At 40.3% G+C, this 21,341-nt stretch overlaps 1 pseudogene; it reads right to left on the reverse strand.

The window, feature by feature from the left end:
- The window catches only part of LOC127935203 (collagen alpha-1(XIV) chain-like), a 44,239-nt pseudogene extending 27,055 nt beyond the window's left edge, over positions 1-17,184 (reverse strand).
- Positions 17,185-21,341: the final 4,157 nt, after the last annotated feature.

The raw sequence follows: 21,341 nt of genomic DNA on the forward strand, positions 1-21,341 counted from the left end.
ATTATTATTATATTTGAACTTTAATGTCATTTTAAATATATTAATGCTATGTGTGTCCTCACTGGTGGTGAAGCTGTCTGTCAGCGGTTCTGCTTGTCCCTCATCATACAGAGCAAAGATGGCGACGGTGTACTCCGTCAGAGAGGTCAGGTTACGCAGCAACAGCGTGGTGACCGGACCCACTTCCACCTGAGGATACCAAAGGTCAAAGGTCAGAGACATGCCAAAAAAATTCAGTTCACAGTGGCCGGATGCACTCTCACCTTATTGGTCTCCACAGCATCCGTCTTTACATAAACAATACGGTAACCTTTGACCTTACGAGATGCCGTGTCCCACGAGAGTTTAGCGGAGCTGTGACTGATGTCTGAGATGCGCAGATTACGAGCCGGAGTCAGACGGACTGAGAGAGAGAGTCAGACGGATGATATTATCAGCTCTTCTCCGGTGAAGGCTAATATTGAGCACACACAGGTGTTTCTCTGATGTGTGGTGTGTCTGGGGCTCGGACTCACGTGTGGTCTCCTGCACGGTCATGGGGTCACTGGCTTCCTCTCCATACAGTGAATAAACGGTCACTGTGTATTCAGTTGCAGGAGTTAACCCTTCCAGTTCAATCTGAGTCACAGAGTTAGACACTTTAACCTGTAAACACACAAACACACTCACTAGGGATATTCACAGACCTGAGAGCATCTACATTTATGCATGTTCCAGTCGGATGTCACTGACTGAGTCTAGTCCAAATCTTCACACCGGACATTCGCATGCAGTGTGAGAGGAACTGAAGTGTGTGTGTGTGTGTGTGTGTTTGTGTATTCCACCTCCTTCTCGTCCGCGGGCTCGCCCTCCGTCAGAGGAGCATACAGGATCATGTACCCAGAAGCCCCCTCTGCCTCCCGCCAGCGCACACGCATGGTGCTGTGAGTGATGTCATGCAGCTCCAGATCACTGACCGTCGGCAACGCCACTGACCAACAAACACAACAATCAACAACCACACAGACAGAAGAAGTACTGCAGAAGAACACAACAGATCAGACATACACAACTGATCGTTTCAATACAGATCAGATGAGTTTAACATATTCAATGTTTTAAAAGGGTACTAATAGATCAGACACGCAAAAATGATCAGCTCAGCACAACATAACAAATCACATGTGATAATAGATCAACCGTGATTATAAATCAGATGTAATGAATAGATCAGATGTGACAATAGATAAGTTATAATAAATAGATCAGACGTGGTAATAATCAGATGTAATGAATAGTTCAGATGCAATAAAACATCAAATGTGATTATAGATCAGATGTGATAAATCAGATATAATGAACAGATTAGATGCAATGAATAGAGAAGATGTGATTTTAGATCAGATGTGATGCACTCACAGGTGGTCTCGCTGCCTCTCAGAGCTTCACTGGCTGCGTTGCTGTAGATGGCGAACACTGTGATCTGATACTCCGTCAGAGAGTTCAGATACTTCAACACCACAGAGTTCTCATCGCCGTTCACCACCACCTGCACACACACACACACACATACACCGCATTCACATACACAGATGCCCAGCGGTGTCTTTCACTAGCTCTCCTAAACTAACATTCACAGAGTAAGATTCAAAATAATGGATTTTCTATTATTGAGGCCAGCTAAAATGTCTTTAAAAGTGACTTCACAATTTCACATCTAATCTGATAGCAAATAGTAAATATATTTTGGCGTGCTGTCCTGGAGGAGGGCTCCAAGCTTGGAATACATCCCGAACCCAGAGAACTCCCCCTATCCCTAATATGGGATGAAAATAGATTAGGAGTGAGGAGTTGGGGTAGAGGAGGGATCCCGGAAAACTGTCATAGGACAGAGGCAGGTAGGCTGATATTTATATATATACATGTATTGCTAGCTAGGATGGTTAGCTAAATTAGTTACACCGGTGCAAAACTGGTTGATAATCAGATTGTGCTCCTCCCGAACCTTGTTAGTAAAACATCATATGTTTCACTACATTAATGAAGATCATAAGATCACACACACACACACACACACCTCCTCGGGTCTGGATTCACTGGATGAGTGATACACCACTCTGTACTTCTCCACCGGCCCAGCAGCATGGGTCCATGACACACGGAAGCTCCTGGCCGTGACCTCGGAGGTCTCAAGGTTCCTGGGAGCGCCCAGTGGCATCGTGGTATATGGATCTGTCTCACCTGAAAACATACAGAAGCTTTACATCATCTAAACAGGATGGCACTTGTTAAAATTACAAATGACCTGCTCCTTGTGTCAGATCAAGGCTGAATCTCATTTCTAGTCTTACTTGATCTTAGTGCTGTGTTCGACACCATAGATCATGACATACTCATAGATCGATTACAAAACTATACAGGTATTCAAGGGCAGGCTCTAAGATGGTTTAGATCCTACCTGTCCGATCGCTACCATTTTGTTTACTTAAATGGGGAGTCATCTCATTTATCATCAGTAAAATATGGAGTGCCACAAGGATCCGTCCTAGGTCCCCTTCTATTTTCAATATACATGTTGCCCCTTGGTAATATTATTAGAAAATACGGAATTAGCTTCCACTGTTATGCTGATGATACTCAGCTATGTATCTCAACGAGACCAGATTATGTCTCTATTTTGTTTCTATGTTTTGCCACGGTAGGATTTACACAAGCTCCAGTCTGGATCCAGAACACTTGAGAAGAGATGATGCTGACCCTCACAGGACCTCAGATGATGCTAACCCTGAATCAACAAACAGAACTAACAATTATTACTACATGTGTGACTGCATCATATAATAATTATTAATTAATAATATTAATAATGTTCATCGTCTAGCTGACTACGTCTTGTATTATTTTTTTCTAAAAATCCTGTCAAACATGCACAAACTGACAGTCACCGCCATAATCTACTACTAAATATTGTAGAAACATAATTTTCTGTAAAGTTGCTTTGTAACGATTTGTAAAAAAAGCGCGATACAAATAAACTTGAATTGAAAACTTGAATTGAATTGGTATAAAAGCTTAAATACAACCTGCTGTTAAATATTAAAGTTTCAGCTTTGTTAAAGGTTTCTCAATGGTCACTCTAACAGTGAGGACAACATAATTTTCAGTGGAAATGACAGTCACAGATTCTACCATAAGAGCATGAGACTCAATCAACCCGGAGCAAAAAGGCCACAAATCTCCCAGAAACCCACCGCTAATCTCTCTGCTGAGTTCAGAGACACGCTCGCAGACGCTCCTGGTCAGTCCCTCCACGATGGAGCTCATCACGCTGAAATCAGCCGCGTTATACACGTGTGTTTCCTCCGGAGTGGAGGCGATGGCTCTCAGCTCGTTCTCATCAGCGTTCTTCACTCCTGCAGATTCACACAGTCAGAAAACCGTATTTACTTACAAACCCGTATCTGAGTCAGAGCTGGTCTTGTTCTGGTACCGATAGCAAACAGCTCGATCCCAGTGTCTCTGAGTCTCTGAGCAGGAGAAACAACATCGTCCTGTGATTTCCCATCTGTGATCAGAATCCCAATCTTAGGAACATCAGGTCTGGATCCAGATTCAGCTTTGAAGCTGTTCTCCAGAATATATGTCAGAGCAAGTCCTGGGAAAACACACACGTGTATGAACAGACGCATTAGAGTGAGAATGAAGTCATTTAGATCTAAGCTTTGTGTGTGTTTGAGTGAAAGCGAGAGCCTTTATGAGTGTGTTTGTGTGAGAGTGTGTATGAGTGTGCGTTTGAGTGTGTGTGAGTTTGTGTAAGCAAGTGCATGACTAAGTTTGTATGAATGTGAGTTTGTGTGAGTCTATGTGTGTGAGAGAGTTTGTGTGAGTGTGAGTCTGTATATAAGTGTGTGTTTGTGTGAGAGTGTGTATGAGTATGAATTTGTATGAGTGCATGTATGAGTGAGTTTGTATGGGTGCATGCATGAATGAGTTTGTGTGAGTGTTAGAGTGAGAGTATGAGTGTGTGTATGAGTGAGTTTGTGTGAGTGTTTGTTAGTGTGAATGTGTGTATAAGTGTGAGTTTGTGTTTGAGAATGCATGTATGAGTGTAAGTTTGTGTGAGTGTGAATGAGTGTGAGTTTGTGTTAGTGTGAATGCGTGTATGAGTGTGAGTTTGTGTTAGTGTGAATGTGTGTGAGTTTGTGTGAGTGTGAATGCGTGTATGAGTGTGAGTTTGTGTGAGTGTGAATGCCTGTATGATTGTGAGTTTGTGTTAGTGTATAAGTGTAAGTTTGTGTGAGTGTGAATGCGTGTATGAGTTTGAGTTTGTGTGAGTGTGAATGCGTGTATGAGTGCGAGTTTGTGTGAGTGTTTGTTAGTGTGAATGTGTGTATAAGTGTGAGTTTGTGTTTGAGAATGCATGTATGAGTGTAAGTTTGTGTGAGTGTGAATGAGTGTGAGTTTGTGTTAGTGTGAATGTGTGTGAGTTTGTGTGAGTGTGAATGCGTGTATGAGTGTGAGTTTGTGTGAGTGTGAATGCATGTATGAGTGTGAGTTTGTGTGAGTGTGAATGTGTGTATGAGTGTGAGTTTGTGTTAGTGTGAATGTGTGTGAGTTTGTGTTAGTGTGAATGCATGTATGAGTGTGAGTTTGTGTGAGTGTGACTGCGTGTATGAGTGCGAGTTTGTGTGAGTGTTTGTTAGTGTGAATGTGTGTATAAGTGTGAGTTTGTGTTTGAGAATGCATGTATGAGTGTAAGTTTGTGTGAGTGTGAATGAGTGTGAGTTTGTGTTAGTGTGAATGTGTGTGAGTTTGTGTGAGTGTGAATGCGTGTATGAGTGTGAGTTTGTGTGAGTGTGAATGCATGTATGAGTGTGAGTTTGTGTATGAGTGTGAGTTTGTGTGAGTGTGACTGCGTGTATGAGTGTGAGTTTGTGTGAGTGTTTGTTAGTGTGAATGTGTGTATAAGTGTGAGTTTGTGTTTGAGAATGCATGTATGAGTGTAAGTTTGTGTGAGTGTGAATGAGTGTGAGTTTGTGTTAGTGTGAATGTGTGTGAGTTTGTGTTAGTGTGAATGCATGTATGAGTGTGAGTTTGTGTGAGTGTGAATGCGTGTATGAGTGTGAGTTTGTGTGAGTGTGAATGCCTGTATGAGTGTGAGTTTGTGTATGAGTGTGAGTTTGTGTGAGTGTGACTGCGTGTATGAGTTTGAGTTTGTGTGAGTGTGACTGCGTGTATGAGTGTGAGTTTGTGTGAGTGTGACTGCGTGTATGAGTGTGAGTTTGTGTGAGTGTGACTGCGTGTATGAGTGTGAGTTTGTGTGAGTGTGACTGCGTGTATGAGTGTGAGTTTGTGTTAGTGTGAATGCATGTATGAGTGTGAGTTTGTGTGAGTGTGAATGTGTGTATGAGTGTGAGTTTGTGTGAGTGTGAATGCATGTATGAGTGTGAGTTTGAATGAGTGTCAGTTTGTGTGAGTGTGACTGCGTGTATGAGTGTGAGTTTGTGTTAGTGTGAATGTGTGAGCGTGAATGAGTGAGTTTGTGTTAGTGTGAATGCGTGTGAGTTTGTGTTAATGGTAAATGGTAAATGGACTGCATTTATATAGCGCTTTCAACAGACCACATGGCCATCCAAAGCGCTTTACAATTTGCCTCACATTCACCCATCCACACACCGACTGCGGTGTCTGCCATTCAAGGCGCCATCCAGCTCGTCGGGAGCAGCTGGGGTTAGGTGTCTTGCTCAAGGAAACCTCAACACTTGGTCAGGTGGAGCCGGGGATTGAACCACCAACCTTCCGGTTTGTAGACAAACAAACTGCCGCCCCAGTGTGTTAGTGTGAATGCATGTGAGTTTGTGAGTTTGTGTTAGTGTGGATTTGAGTGAGTGAGTGTGTGTGTCAGTATGAGTATGTGTGTGTAAGTGTGTGTGTGTGTGTGTGTGCCTGTGATTATGGGGGTGTATGAACCTGTGAGTGTGTTTCCTCCTTTATAGGGCAGATTCTTCACAGCCTCGATGACAGCTTCTTTACTGCTGTGAGTGTTCAGATGCCACTCAATCCGTGGATCTCCACTGTACTGCGCCAAACCTGAACACACACACACACACTATTAACACACAGCACAAACACACAACATACAAACAAACAAATGGGACTGCAGACCCACCAACACGTGTGTGTTCAGATCCAACCGCAAAGGCCCTGACGAGACTTTCCAGAAATGTCCGCACCAAACGGAAGTTAATCCGGCCGATGCTCCACGATCCATCCACCAGGATCACAATATCAGCGATGGCTGGAGTTCTACATGTGAACACGTCCACTAAAGAGACAGACAGACAGAACAAACACCAGATGAAACGACAGCTTTAGAAGATCGGTGTTTACGACAGAATAAATACTAGCACAAGGGCTGCAGTCTGAACAATGTTCAGGTCAAAGGATGAATGACACAAACACTCAGAGTGCTCATGAATGTCTTTATTTCAGTTTTGGACTGTCAGATGTTTCAACTACAACACTAATGCGTCTGATTCCCTCATGACAAGCCTGAGCCACCTCTGACCCAGAAGAAAGACGATCTAACCTGCTGACAAAACATCAAAATCAAGATTAACAGAACAGAATTAAAACACAGAAGAGAACAGTGTATAGAATAGCGTGTAGAACTGAGCACATCGTGATGTCATGCATGCGTTCTGCTGGTCCTGCTGTAACACGTTCACCTTAAACTCTGTATTTGTCTTTCACTCTCAGATGCCTAGCTTTTCTTTTACCCATAATGCCTTGCTCTGTCAAGTCTATACACATTAGAAATGTGTCCTTTCAGAAGTCTGTGACAGCCTTCTGCTGAGTGTGAAATGAATGTCAAGCTGTTTGCACAAATGAGTGAAAACACACAAATACACATTCTGCTAGGTCACTTTGTAAAGGGATCATTTAGAGAGTGAAGGTCAAAGGTCAGGGTCAATCAGGGCACAGGGTGGAGACAGTGTTAAGGCTTATTCACATCAAGAACAATAATTATAATGAGAACTATAACAGCATTCACATCAGAGGACGATAACATTGTATTTATTGTAAGTTTATTGTAAATGCTCTATCTCTTTAAAGCAGGATGGATTCTAATTGGCTGTTAATGTGATTATCATTCATCAGCTGGAAAACAAACACCCTTCATATTTAGCCAGAACCTAATGTAACAGGCTATATTTGACTACATGATGCATACATAAATGATCAGGAGGATAAGAGTCAAATAAAGATCACATAACAGTCAATGTTTAAGTGTAACAAATATCATTAGCAGCTATTAATTCACATGTACAGTACTTCAATGCAAGTACTTGCTTCATTTCATGATGACTATTTTTGGTTATGAAACTTAATGTCAAATTTTGAATTTCTTGAAACCAGTCTCTAAATATATATATGTTCCATTTATTTGACCAAAATGAAGCACATTCAGTCAGTCAGTTCAGCAGATTGTTTCTTATACAGCTTAAACTGTGAATCACATCAAGAGCTTGAAAGAGTCATATAATACAGAAATAAACAACATTTTGTTGTAATGTGAATTCTCACTCAACCTTGAGTGTGAAGCATTTCAGATAGACACATCACTTCATTCTGAACAACCTGTCAAGGCAAAACTGAGCCGGAAGGTTCAGTGTGAATCTGCCTTTAGGGTCAACTTTAGGGTCAGTGTGGGGTCAATTTTAGTGTCAGTGTGGGGTCAATTTTAGGGTCAGTGTGGGGTCAAGATTGTGTAAGGTAATGTGTATTCCTAATGTGTGTGTACATACCTCCGACTCACTTTTTAATTTGAAAGTCAATGCTGTAGGTAAAATACATTTTTGGAGGATATATGAATATCCTTTTCCACTCTGAAATGTCAAGATGGTTTACAAACAATGTGTCATGACGGCTTTAATTCAAGGATCATCCAAAGCCGCACAAATACACTGTGTGTAAATGATGATTATATGTGAGCTAAAGCTGCAATGCTACGCTAGCTAATAATCAACAAGAGCAAGAACGAGAGATGATAGAGAGAGAATGACTGCAGGATAGAGAGATAAGCGGGCACACCTGCATGCCCATAAGGCACAGAAACACAGAGAGAGAAATGAATGAAAGTATTTAACTAGTGTAGACTTGCAGAGAGAAACTGTGCAGAGACAGCAGAACAAAAAAGAGGCGGTGAATGAGAAAAGACACAGTCGCATTACTGTCAGTGTTTCTGAGCCCCGCCGAGGCCGAGTGCTGTCAGAAGTACAGATGTCAGTACCTGAAACTAAAGAAATGTGATGATACCAGCATTTCCTGCTAGTATTTGAGCACTGTTGAGCGGATTCTTATACAGATATGTCTGTGATTTCAATGATCATCATTTGAAAGCCATGATTATCAGCTGATCTCTAAAATATCTGCTCATAGACAGAGCGCTAAAACTGTCACCAACATTGTAGTTTTAACAACACTACTGAGGCTGTGTGACTGTGACACAGTGCTGGCTGATCTTTCAGATTTTATTGATTAATTCGAATGTAAATTTTCATTTTTGAAACTGAAGAATCATTAACTTAGAAAAGCAATGGAAAAGCAGACAGCAGTGCAGAACTACTACTGTATGTCTGTTATTTGACATGTGCACGATGCTGACAGACTGTTATCATTCACTGTTAATAATCGCTGCTGTTATATTGTCATACTGAAACTGAATGTCCACATTTTGGCCCAGAAATATTCAGCTTTTTTTAAGGTTTCTGAACATATAACGTGTTTGGGACAATATTCGTTTAACATTCTCAAGAAACTGAGATATTGTTTGCAGTATCGCTCAAACAGAGATCATTTGAGAAGATTTACAGATGTGTTTCTCTCTCTTTCTTCTGCAGATGGTCCTATAATCACAAATAGAATCAATCACACACACACACACACACACAAACAAGCCGTCAATCTCCACGCTAATGTCACGTTTGCAGAGCCAAAACCCATGAGCCTCTGTGGTCACTGTGTTATAAACCTCCATTTAAACTGAAAACTAAATATAACAGAGCAGATGCTTGCATAACCCTCTCTAAAATAAAGAAACAAATGCAAGATACAGAGAAAAGTTCAAGCTAACATTAAGTGCTGTGTGAGATTTTCCATATTTCCAGCAAGATTAACTCATTTCCATTGATCCTTCTGCTCTTAATGTGTGACGAACAGAGACTCATGAACAACTCTCACAAAACACACAAACATAAAGATCAGAAGAACCAAGAGGATGTTAGGGTCTCAACACAACTATGTTAGTTCAGTTATTATTGTGTCTGTGAGAGAGCAGGATTAATATGAACTAAATGACATTATGATTCTCCAGATGGATGCTAACCTCACTCTTTCTGATGGCCTGAGGCTCTTTACGAGGTCATTCTCTCAAACAGGACCCAAATGATCCCTCGCTGAGAGTAAATGGGCCTCAGTGAGTAAATAAAGTTTTATGAGTTACTTATGTTGATTTATGTGTTACTTGTCAACACAGCACATGGTGTTTAAAACACACTGTAAGAAACTGACTAAAGAAAACATGTCAGAGATGAAGACTGACTCTAAAACTGCTCGTATCAAACCAGCGATCAACGTGAGCAAAAGCAAATAACACTACTGTGTTTTCACAATAAAAATAACACAACTGTTTCCCCAATTAAAGTAACGCAACTGTGTTTCCAGAATAAAATGAATGCAACCGTGTTTTGCAAATAAAAATAACACAACTGTGCTTCCACAACTAAAATAATGCAACTGTGTTTTAACAATTAAAAAATAATGCAATTGTTTCAACAATAAAAATAATGCAACTGTGCTCCCACAATTAAAATAAAACTACTGTGTTTTAACAATTAAAAAATAATGCAACTGTTTCCACAATTAAAATAACGGAACTGTTTCCACAATTAAAATAACGCAACTGTGCTCCCAAAATTAAAAAAATGCAACTGTGTTTTCACAATTAAAAAATAATGCAATTGTTTCAACAATTAAAATAACGCAACTGTGCTCCCACAATTAAAATAACGCAACTAGGCTCCCACAATTAAAATAACGCAACTAGGCTCCCACAATAAAAATAACGCAACTGTGCTCCCACAATTAAAATAACGCAACTGTTTCCAAGATAAATAACGCAACTGTGTTTTCACAATTACAATAATGCAACTGTTCCATCTTTTTACCAGTAACGTACCTTCAAATGCAGCTTCTGTTTCCTCTGCAGTGGAAAGAAGGAGTTTGTTGATACTGATTTCATTTTAATATTGTAAATTAATTCATTGATCAAATGTATGGATTTGATGTGAAAGACATTTAATAGGGTTAGGAAAAACTGTCCATTAATAAACATAGTGGAAAATGACATTTTTGTTATATACATCAAGTCATTTTCAGTTAATTGTTGTTTCTACCTCTTTCCAGTCACAGAGCTCTTTATTTTGAGAGTTGTTTAAGTGAGAGAACATCTGGGGTCCGTTTCACTAAAGAGGTTCAACCAACTCTGAGTTTAAACTTGAAGTCTGAGTTGACTTACCCTGAGATGGGAAACTCTGAGTTTTCGGTTACAGAACAGCTGAAATGAGTTGGTTTAATCAACTCTTAATTGACTGACTCCGAGTTAAGCGAGTGCACCACAACTATAAAAATACATTTTCAATGGAGCGCTGATATTATGATTCACTATGGCAACAGCTCCCGCCAAAAAGCAGTCTGCAACCTTCAGACTTGATACAAATATAATTCTTCTCAGTGTTATAATATCACAGGTGAAAACTGGCAGAACGTTAGATTAATGAACTAACAGCTAATCATTTTATGGTATCTCATGGGCAAAAAATATATATAAAATAATAATATTAATAATAATATTTTAAGTGAATTTTTCTTATTTTACAAATGATCTGCCAATAGAGTAAGAAAAATACGGCAGTGGAATTTACACTAAGTGGAATTAACATACTTTCTTAGCGATGGATCCTATTTACAGTAGGCTAAGTGCAACTGGCTCTAGATGCTATTTACAGAAAACGTGCAGTGAAAATCGTGATATATTCTATGTACCATGTAAAAGTAGCAGTTCTTTGCAACAGTGTGAATAATAATTAGACGCTAGTTATACTTTATACTGGCAGAAACATTGGCACCTCAGTATTGGTATACATTAACATGATGCAATAATAACAGATTGTAAAAGATGATATTTATTACAATTATAATTAGTTGCATCATTAATAAACAATCGTTAGGTCCTTTACTTCCACTTCCGAAAGCTGGACTCGAACCCAATCAATCACGTTTCCAGCTAGTTTTCTGAGCACTAAACATTACTGTCTACATCACTGAAGCTGTTATTCACGTGTGTCGTCGTATTTAACCTGATGTGTCGATGGAGGGCGGAGCTACAGGAGATTTGCTCTTAGTAATAGACACTCAGAATAATCGTTTCCATTTGGATTAAGATTATTTTTGTTACCACACTGGCACATATTTTACTTAGTAAAATGCACTTAATTTAGATCCCCCCCAGGAAACAAGACTAAGTATCTAATATAATTTTCTTGACTTACCCTGCTTTCTCAGGTTTGCCAAACCTCCCATTCTGAAACAGAAAACCTAGAGTTTCCCTCATTTTAGGGTTAGGGTTAGCATTGAAAAATTGAAAAATTAGCATTGAATTAGCATTGAAAAATTAGATTTTCGTTTTGTCAAGTATGGTTCTTATAAAGAAAACTGGATTCGACTAAAAAACGGTATCGGTAGGTCACACGTACAAAAAAGAAAAAATCATAATTGGACAATTGCAATTGCAATCAGAGCATTTCTAATGATGAACTGCCTTTAACTGATATTTTGCATTATTGACACACATTCTCTAAATGTACATTTCTAAAAAAAAATTTAAGAAAAGATGAGTTTAAACTTTGAAAATACAACTTCTGACCAATTTCCATTACTTTTTATTTCATATTACAAAAAAAAGAGAAAGAAAGAAAATATCTTAATTAGAATAAAAAACAATTACACTAGCATTTCTCCTAGCGTAGCATCTCCCATCAGCATTAACCCTCGATGTGCTATGAATATGCTCTTATTGATTCGGATTAAAGCCGGACAAATGAAGGCTAATGTAAACTCTCACATTATAAAGCAGAGTAGTACTGTGTCAGCCGAGGTTTAGTAAGAGTATGTCTCATTAATACTGTTGTTATTAAATGAATCTATCTTTATAGGAGAGGGACGTGGAAGCGATATATCAGAAAGACTGAAACGCACTGAGACTGACTGATTTTCTGATCTGAGAGTGGTGCTTCAGTCATTTCTTCTGCTTGGGGTCTCCAGATGAAGCTCAGACCTGATGTTTCACCTCACCTTCTCTGATCTCATTGTCCTGCGGGGGGGCGCTGGTGTCCTGCTGACCTCTGAGGTCACTCACCTCTGACCCCGATCCCGATCCTGACAGAAACAGCACCAGTCAGAAGAGATTAACAGAACAAACCCATCTCGTGGGATATCTGCAGACAGACAGCTGCTCACCAGTGAATCTGCCCAGCAGTGCTTTACTCTGCGCAGCTCCTCGCACGGCTGTGATCTTCACACTGTACTCTTTCCTGCGGTCAAACCCTGAGATGACGGCTCTGGGCTCAGATTTACTCACTATCAGCTCACGCTCATCTCCTGATGAACAGCAGACACACACTGAGATCTGAGACAGAACAAGCTAATGATGACAGAATTAGCATTTCTCAGAGAACTTTCCCTTTAAGACTCACTAACAGCTCAGAAAACCCATCACATGTCTGTAGAAAGCAATAGAGCTGAAGGTGATCTTTCAAAATCACATATTTGAGTGAACTTGTCATGGGTTGTCTAGTTAAAGAGACTGTATGACTGGGTTGGTTTAGCAGACACCGATCACACAGGACGTGTTCTTGAATACAGGAACATCACATTAGAAACACCCATGACAGGAGAAGCCTGCTGAACAGTCAACACCGTGTGAAACTCTTTCAGTTTGAGTCTAAAAGATTGATCTTCGCAGCCAGACACAGAGATATAGTTCACAGCATCATCATTAGTCAGGTCTGACAGGACTTCATACACTGAGGGAACACCATGTTGATCTTTCATCCTCAGGGTCTCTTTCAGGTCCTGTATGGACGGATTCCCATTCCCAGCATTCTGTCCGATGATCACAAATCACAAAAGACGTGAAGAGTGTAGATTTCTTACCGGAGTCAGTGCTGTACACGAGTCTATAGCTGTCAAACGCTCCCTTCGGCTCCTTCCAGGTCACGCCGAGCGTGTTGGAGCTCAGCTCTTTGAAACGCAGCCTTCTGGGCATCGACACTGCGGCACAGCGGAGACAAGAACATCCCTCAGAAAGATCCTCCTTTAATCAGGATCTACAGTTACTCTGTGGATCTAATCACAGCCAGCGTCTGCTGAACAAACAGATGGTGGTTACTGAGATCTGAAACACCGAGAGTGAGAGTCGTCATCTGTGTCCGAGTCAGACAGATGGAAGGAGAGGAAACCACACCGAGTCCTAACCAAACATGACACAGGGAAGCTCCAGCGCACGCTTGATTAACTAGATGTGAGTGTGTTTTAAGTCACATGTCCATTTCTTATCCGAATGAGGATTAGAACAAGCGATGATCTTGAATCAAACAAATATTTAGAGGTAACCGTGAGATCGTGTCACGTCCAGTGCTGGTTATTTCACTAACAAACTGTATTTCTCACATTACACCAGAAACATAATCTAATCTTTCAGATTACTCGTTTATCACATTGATTTGAAAAAGGTCATCTTATACAATATTGATATAAAAAAGAGAAGGAAAGTATTCCATGATGAAGTGCATTAAGCGTTACAGTGCATCAGGTTTGTGAAGGAACGACGGGAGGTTTTAAGTTGATTAAACCAATAGTGAAATATTTAAATAATAAAATATCAAATTAAAATGTATTTTTCAAAAATCCCTAAATGATGTGACATCAGAAAACTGTTAAAAAAAAAGAAGTTCTCCTGACAAAAACAGTATTCCTGAATCAAAAACAAAATGATAATTTGTGCATTTTAATGTGCTAAAGTCAAAAGCCTTTCTGAGGCAGTAATACACGGCATTATAATGTGTTCATCTGAATTAAGCAGTTCAAACCCCACCACATTTAAGAACGTCTAAAAGCATTAGGCTACAAAAGAATAAGTGAAGATCCTTTTTGAACACTTTTCTGTCAGTGTGAGAATAACATGCACTCATTTACATTTATTCATTTAGCTGACACTTTTATCCAAAGCGACTTACACTTGCTATATATGTCAGAGGTCACACGCCTCTGGAGCAACAAGGGGTTAAGTGTCTTGCTCAGGGACACATTGTTGTCTCACAGTGGATTCAAACCCGGGTCTCTCACACCACAGACGTGTGTCTTATCCACTGCGCCAACACCACCCCAAAATCACAGCATTTCACTCAATAAAAAAGAAAAGTAACTGTAATCTGATTGTGAGCATTATAAAATATAATAAGAAGCACTTTATTTTTGGACTTCCAGATTAGAGATAATACGTTTCTGCCAGCACTGGTCGAGTCACACAGCCGTAGTTTAGTTAGTTTAGTTAGTTTAGTTAGTTTAGGAGTTCAGCGTCTGGAAGCTTGACGCATCAGACCTGGTTAGGACTCGGTGTTTCCACTAAACAAAGTCTGACTTTGTCCTCGTATCTGCAGCACTAACATGCAAGATCAGATGCTCGGCTTTGAGGCGAGACAGAATGAGAAGAGAGTGAGGATGAAGAGTGTATTAGTGAGGACGTCTGAAGGTGTTTCTGCACCTCCCAACACATGCTCCATCTCTCTCCGTCTTCTCAACACTAAACACGTGCACTAGCTCACAAACCCGGGTTTGTGTCTCAGTCAGCAGGCAGGTGACCGTTCTTTACACACATCTTTCTGTGGTTTCCTCTTCAGAGCGGATGCAGCAGGCAGAAGATAAAACACTGTATGAAGAGCACCAACCTGAAGCAGGACGAGTGTGAAAACGCTCTCTCCTCGGATAAACGTCCCGGCTCGGGTCCAGTCACAGTTTGTGTGTGTTTGAAACCAATGAGCTTTATATTGCTAAAGATGAGATCTCTCAAACACCTGGCAGGATCATGTCTGGCTCACGTTTACCACAAAACCAAAACCAAAACCAAACTAAAAATATTTATTCTATAACCAAATAAAGCTATTTTCAATGTTGTATTGTACCACTGAAACAATTAAATCCCAAACTCAAATGTCTTTGACAGAAAGAAACCATGTTACAGTAATGAGAACTGAAGAGAAAGTCATAATTAGATTTTTTTCTCTAACACGTTTATTGCGATCATGTTTTCTTGAAGAGGTTTATTTTGCCTCTGTATTAAATGACTTTTGATTTTACAGGTTCCATTCTGAATCGAAATATGATGACGATTTCAGTTAAAGCCAAACATATTTAACTGACTTTAGTTAAAATCCAACATGCAGCAGGACCAGAGCGGTCTGAGACACTGATTAATGAGTTACGAGTCGTTCATTTAATCAATCACGCACACAGACTGAATCTCACCACTTTACCAAATGCATCGAGGCTGTGTTGTTAGTTTAGTTTCTACATTATCAAATGACGGTTAGAGGAGTGGTGTGCTTCCAGAATAAAAATCTCCTGGTCATTTACTCACCCCCATGTCATCCAAGTCTTGGATGACACGAGGGAGAGTAAATGTTCAGGAGATGTTTATTCTGGAAGTGAAGTTCTCCTCTCACACCTGGAACAACAACGACTATAATAACAGCTCTAACTATATCAGGGTTCACCATCTCACTGTAACACACTTTAATACTTGAGCTTGAGAATGCATTCTGCTCAGCTGTTATTGTGTTTATCATTCAGCAACTGGAAAATGAAGTGATCGTTATAGTTGTGTAGTGTAGTGTACGGTTCTGCTGTAACAGTGTAAAGCGCTGCTCTGTATCCGCAGACACCTGAGGCAGGTATTTGAGGAACAGATCTGAACGTGTCTGCTGGATCAGCTCCAGGAGATCAGCTTCCTCCTGACAGCAGCGATTCAGAGAATTACACCAAAGCTACTGAACAGCCACATAAACATGCTTTACGGGATCATAAAGGAACTAAATGTAGAAGTCGCTCCTGCCACAAGATCCACGCGCTTCCAACAAGTCCAGCCACGTTTATTTTTATTAAAGGGACAGTTCACTCAAAAATGAAAACTCTGTCGTCATTTACTCACCCGATCTGTCTGAGTTTCTATCGTCTGCTGAACATGAAATAATGTATTCTGAAGAATGCTGGCACACATACTGCAAAATATCTTATTCCATGTTCAGCAGAATCATACAGCAATAAACTGGAAGTAAATGATGACAGGATTTTCATTTTCAGGTGATCTATCCCTTCCCTGTCAGCAAACGCTCTATTTGACGTCTGCATTACATCCACGTATAGGACGTTTCCTATCAGATGTCAACGTTTAGAAGATGTCTTTAAGATGTTTATGGTTCAGAATGAATGTAAAACTGACATCTTAAAGACATTCGTCGATGAAGCGATCTCTAACCTGTGCGGTCTGGAACACAAGGTTTCCAAAAAGAATACAGAAAACATTACAAGATTCCCTTCCGATCTGGAAAAAATTGTTATTGGTCAAACAGTTGACTTAAAATAAGACAAGTGAAATTGATATATGGATGAAATAATAGACAGAGTGATCAATACAGCAACAGAAAGAACATCAATGATGAACATCATAGAACAGAGATTCGTACCTTGAGCTCGTGTGATTAATACTGATGTTAGAATCAGGATCAGCAGCACTCGAACCTGCATCCTCTCAGCTGACACACACACACACACACACACACACACACAATTAATCACACAAACTGACATTCATTTACATTTATTCATTTAGAAGACACCTGTATCCAAAGCGACTATCAGATGAACAGCGTCACCAGTGAAACACACACACACACGCGCGCACACACACGCACACGCACACACACACACTTCAGTGCATGAACAGATGAAAACACTCGTCTCGGATCTCAGTGTTGGATCTCTTCTTCCCTCACCTGCTGTCGGCCGCGCGCTCCGCTCAGCTGAAGAGTCTCGCGCAGAGTCCGGGAGCGCGAGCCTGATCCGCCCTTTAACTCCGCTCCTCTCGGGCTCTGATTGGCGCTGACACACAGGAATGTCTCCCCTCAGTCTGTGCTGTCTGACTCTCTCTGCATTACAGCACAGCTACGGATTCTACAGTGAAGAATACCTCACCTGAAGATGATGAATGATGAAGAAGCTGACCTTCCTCTTACAGTTTCTCAATGGATGCCACACTAAACTCCTGTTTATCTCCTGTCACTAAACGCCTTTTCATATTAATTTCAAATTTAGTCATCATTTGTTTTCTTCTAATTTTAATGGATTTTTGAGTTTCATAACTTAAACTTGTTGTCTATTATCACTTATTTTTTACTATGCATGTCATAATTACAACAAGTACCTTCATTCACTCCTGAGAACTAGAAAAACTTAATTACATTGGTTGAAGCATAAGGAAAAATATATTTAATTCATATTTTATTTTATGTCCTTTAGGACAAGTAATTAAAAAAGATATTAATAATAGATATGAAATGTATAGGCAAAAACTGTGTTTTATTTTTTCATTCACCAGTTTTTAGGTTTCAGGTTGTTATTAACCAAACTTTGTTTTGAAAGATAACAAATGATCTGGCCCTTGCTTCGGTCCCATGGTGTCCCCAAGCCCCAGGTCGACTGGGTGAGGATGCTCTACCACTGCACCGCAGGCACGGCACCACCATTCGACACCAAGGATCTGCCCTCTTGCCCCTGCTCGTCACCACATGCATGGACACGGTGATGGCAGGCCTGATCCGACGACCACACCGAAGATATACAATATGGTCATGCGCCCCTTCGCGTTGTATGGATCCGAGTGATGGCCTGAAACATGCAAGCACAAAAGCACCATGAACACCACGGAGATGCACATGCTCCAGTGGGCACTCGGCTCTACCCTCCTCGACCACGTGCAGAACAAGGATGTCAGACGGGCCATAGGCGTTACTCTGAATACAGAGAAGATGTGAGAAGAGTGCCTGCGATGGTACGGCCATGTCATGCAGATCAATAAGGATTCTGTGGTGAAGATGCCTCGTGCCTCGGCCCGCCCCAACAATGCTCACAACCGGACCAAGCGGCGAATGTTGAGCCAGTCAGCGGACCCCGCACTGCGGGAATAATGCCCAGAAGAAGAATAGTTTTTATGGTTCAAGAAATGTATTTTAGCAACTGACAGTACAGAAACAGTAAAATGACTAGATACTGAATGAAAAATAACAATAAATCATTGTGAGCTACTGAACTGATCTTTAGAGGTCCATCTTCTGGACACATGAGGGATGCATGTGGAAGCACTAGTAGTGTGCAGACTGAAGAAGTGAGGTGTTCATCTGGATGTGTTCACACTGGCTCACCGCAGAGCTGGAATGCAGCTCCATCAGCCTCATGACAGAAGATCACCAGCATGACAATCACTCTCTCTCTCTCATACACACACACACACACACACACATAATAAGGATTTATTAATATCTTACAGCTAAATTCAGAAAAAACAGAGGTGTTAATCATAGGGCCTAAAAACTCTGCTTGTAATAACCTAGAACACTGTCTAAGACTTGATGGTTGCTCTGTCAATTCTTCGTCATCAGTTAGGAACCTAGGTGTGCTACTTGATCGCAATCTTTCCTTAGAAAGCCACGTTTCTAGCATTTGTAAAACTGCATTTTTCCATCTCAAAAATATATCTAAATTACGGCCTATGCTCTCAATGTCAAATGCAGAAATGTTAATCCATGCATTTATGACCTCAAGGTTAGATTATTGTAATGCTTTATTGGGTGGTTGTTCTGCACGCTTGGTAAACAAACTACAGCTAGTCCAAAATGCAGCAGCAAGAGTTCTTACTAGAACCAGGAAGTATGACCATATTAGCCCGGTCCTGTCCACACTGCACTGGCTCCCTATCAAACATCGTATAGATTTTAAAATATTGCTTATTACTTATAAAGCCCTGAATGGTTTAGCACCTCAGTATTTGAATGAGCTCCTTTTACATTATACTCCTCTACGTCCGCTACGTTCTCAAAACTCAGGCAATTTGATAATACCTAGAATATCAAAATCAACTGTGGGCGGCAGATCCTTTTTTTCTATCTGGAATTTTCTGAATTTAGCAGTAAGAAATTACTCATCATCCAGTTTTTTATATCGATTATGCATTCCATTAGTTTTTCAAATTGGTGTGTTTCACCGGGACGCAAAGAAATATAGAGCTGAGTATCATCAGCATAACAGTGAAAGCTAACACCATGTTTCCTGATGATATCTCCCAAGGGTAACATATAAAGTGTGAAGAGTAGCGGCCCTAGTACTGAGCCTTGAGGTACTCCATACTGCACTTGTGATCGATATGATACATCTTCATTCACTGCTACGAACTGATGGCGGTCATATAAGTACGATTTAAACCATGCTAATGCACTTCCACTGATGCCAACAAAGTGTTCAAGTCTATGCAAAAGAATGTTGTGGTCAATTGTGTCAAACGCAGCACTAAGATCCAATAAAACTAATAGAGAGATACACCCACGATCAGATGATAAGAGCAGATCATTTGTAACTCTAAGGAGAGCAGTTTCAGTACTATGATACGGTCTAAATCCTGACTGGAAATCCTCACATATACCATTTTTCTCTAAGAAGGAATATAATTGTGAGGATACCACCTTTTCTAGTATGTTGGACAGAAAAGGGAGATTTGAGATTGGTCTATAATTAACTAGTTCTTTGGGGTCAAGTTGTGGTTTTTTGATGAGAGGCTTAATAACAGCCAGTTTGAAGGTTTTGGGGACATATCCTAATGACAATGAGGAATTAATAATAGTCAGAAGAGGACCTATGACTTCTGGAAGCACCTCTTTTAAGAGCTTAGATGGTATAGGGTCTAACATACATGTTGTTGGTTTAGATGATTTAACAAGTTTATACAATTCTTCCTCTCCTATAGTAGAGAATGAGTGGAACTGTTCCTCAGGGGGTCTATAGTGCACTGTCTGATGTGATACTGTAGCTGACGGCTGAATGGTTGCAATTTTATCTCTAATAGTATCGATTTTAGAAGTAAAGTAGTTCATAAAGTCATTACTGCTGTGATGTTGGGAAATGTCAACACTTGTTGAGGCTTTATTTTTTATATTAATTTAGCCACTGTATTGAATAAATACCAATATTTGTTACATTATAATCCTCTACGTCCGCTACGTTCTCAAAACTCAGGCAATTTGATAATACCTAGAATATCAAAATCAACTGCGGGCGGCAGATCCTTTTCCTATTTGGCGCCTAAACTCTGGAATAATCTACCTAACATTGTTCGGGAGGCAGACACACTCTTGCAGTTTAAATCTAGATTAAAGACCCATCTCTTTAACCTGGCATACACATAACATACTAATATGCTTTTAATATCCAAATCCGTTAAAGGATTTTTAGGCTGCATTAATTAGGTAAACCGGAACCGGAAACACTTCACATAACACCCGATGTACTTGCTCCATCATCAGAAGAATGGCATCTACGCTAATATTTGTCTGTTTCTCTCTTGTTCCGAGGTCACCGTGGCCACCAGATCCAGTCTGTGTCCAGATCAGAGGGTCACTGCAGTCACCCGGATCCAGTACGAATCCAGACATGATGGTGGATCAGCACCTAGAAAGGACCTCTACTGCCCTGAAAGACAGCGGAGACCAGGACAACTAGAGCCCAGATACAGATCCCCTGTAAAGACCTTGTCTCAGAGGAGCACCAGGACAAGACCACAGGAAACAGATGATTCTGGATTCTGTGTTTCAAATAAAAGTCTACTATTAATACAATTCTAAAAAACAAAAGACAAAAACAAACAAAAACAAAAGACATATACTTTTATGTTTACGGCCATGTGCAGGACTTACAGGGCTCATGCAAACATGTGCATTCAAACGCTGACAGAACATCCTCTGTATCGAATTATTATTCCAAAAATGTACGAAAAAAAAGTATTTTAGGGGAAATTAAATAACATGTACTTTGCCTTGTCAATTATATTTACTTTAATTTAAATTACATTTCATTTATGAGCAAAAAGCATATGAGCGCCAATCACTGATATCCAGCTGTCTCTGTGTTTGCAGACTTCA

The sequence above is a fragment of the Carassius gibelio genome, chromosome A19, assembly GCF_023724105.1.
Source record: "Carassius gibelio isolate Cgi1373 ecotype wild population from Czech Republic chromosome A19, carGib1.2-hapl.c, whole genome shotgun sequence".
Classification (NCBI taxonomy): Eukaryota; Metazoa; Chordata; class Actinopteri; order Cypriniformes; family Cyprinidae; genus Carassius; species Carassius gibelio.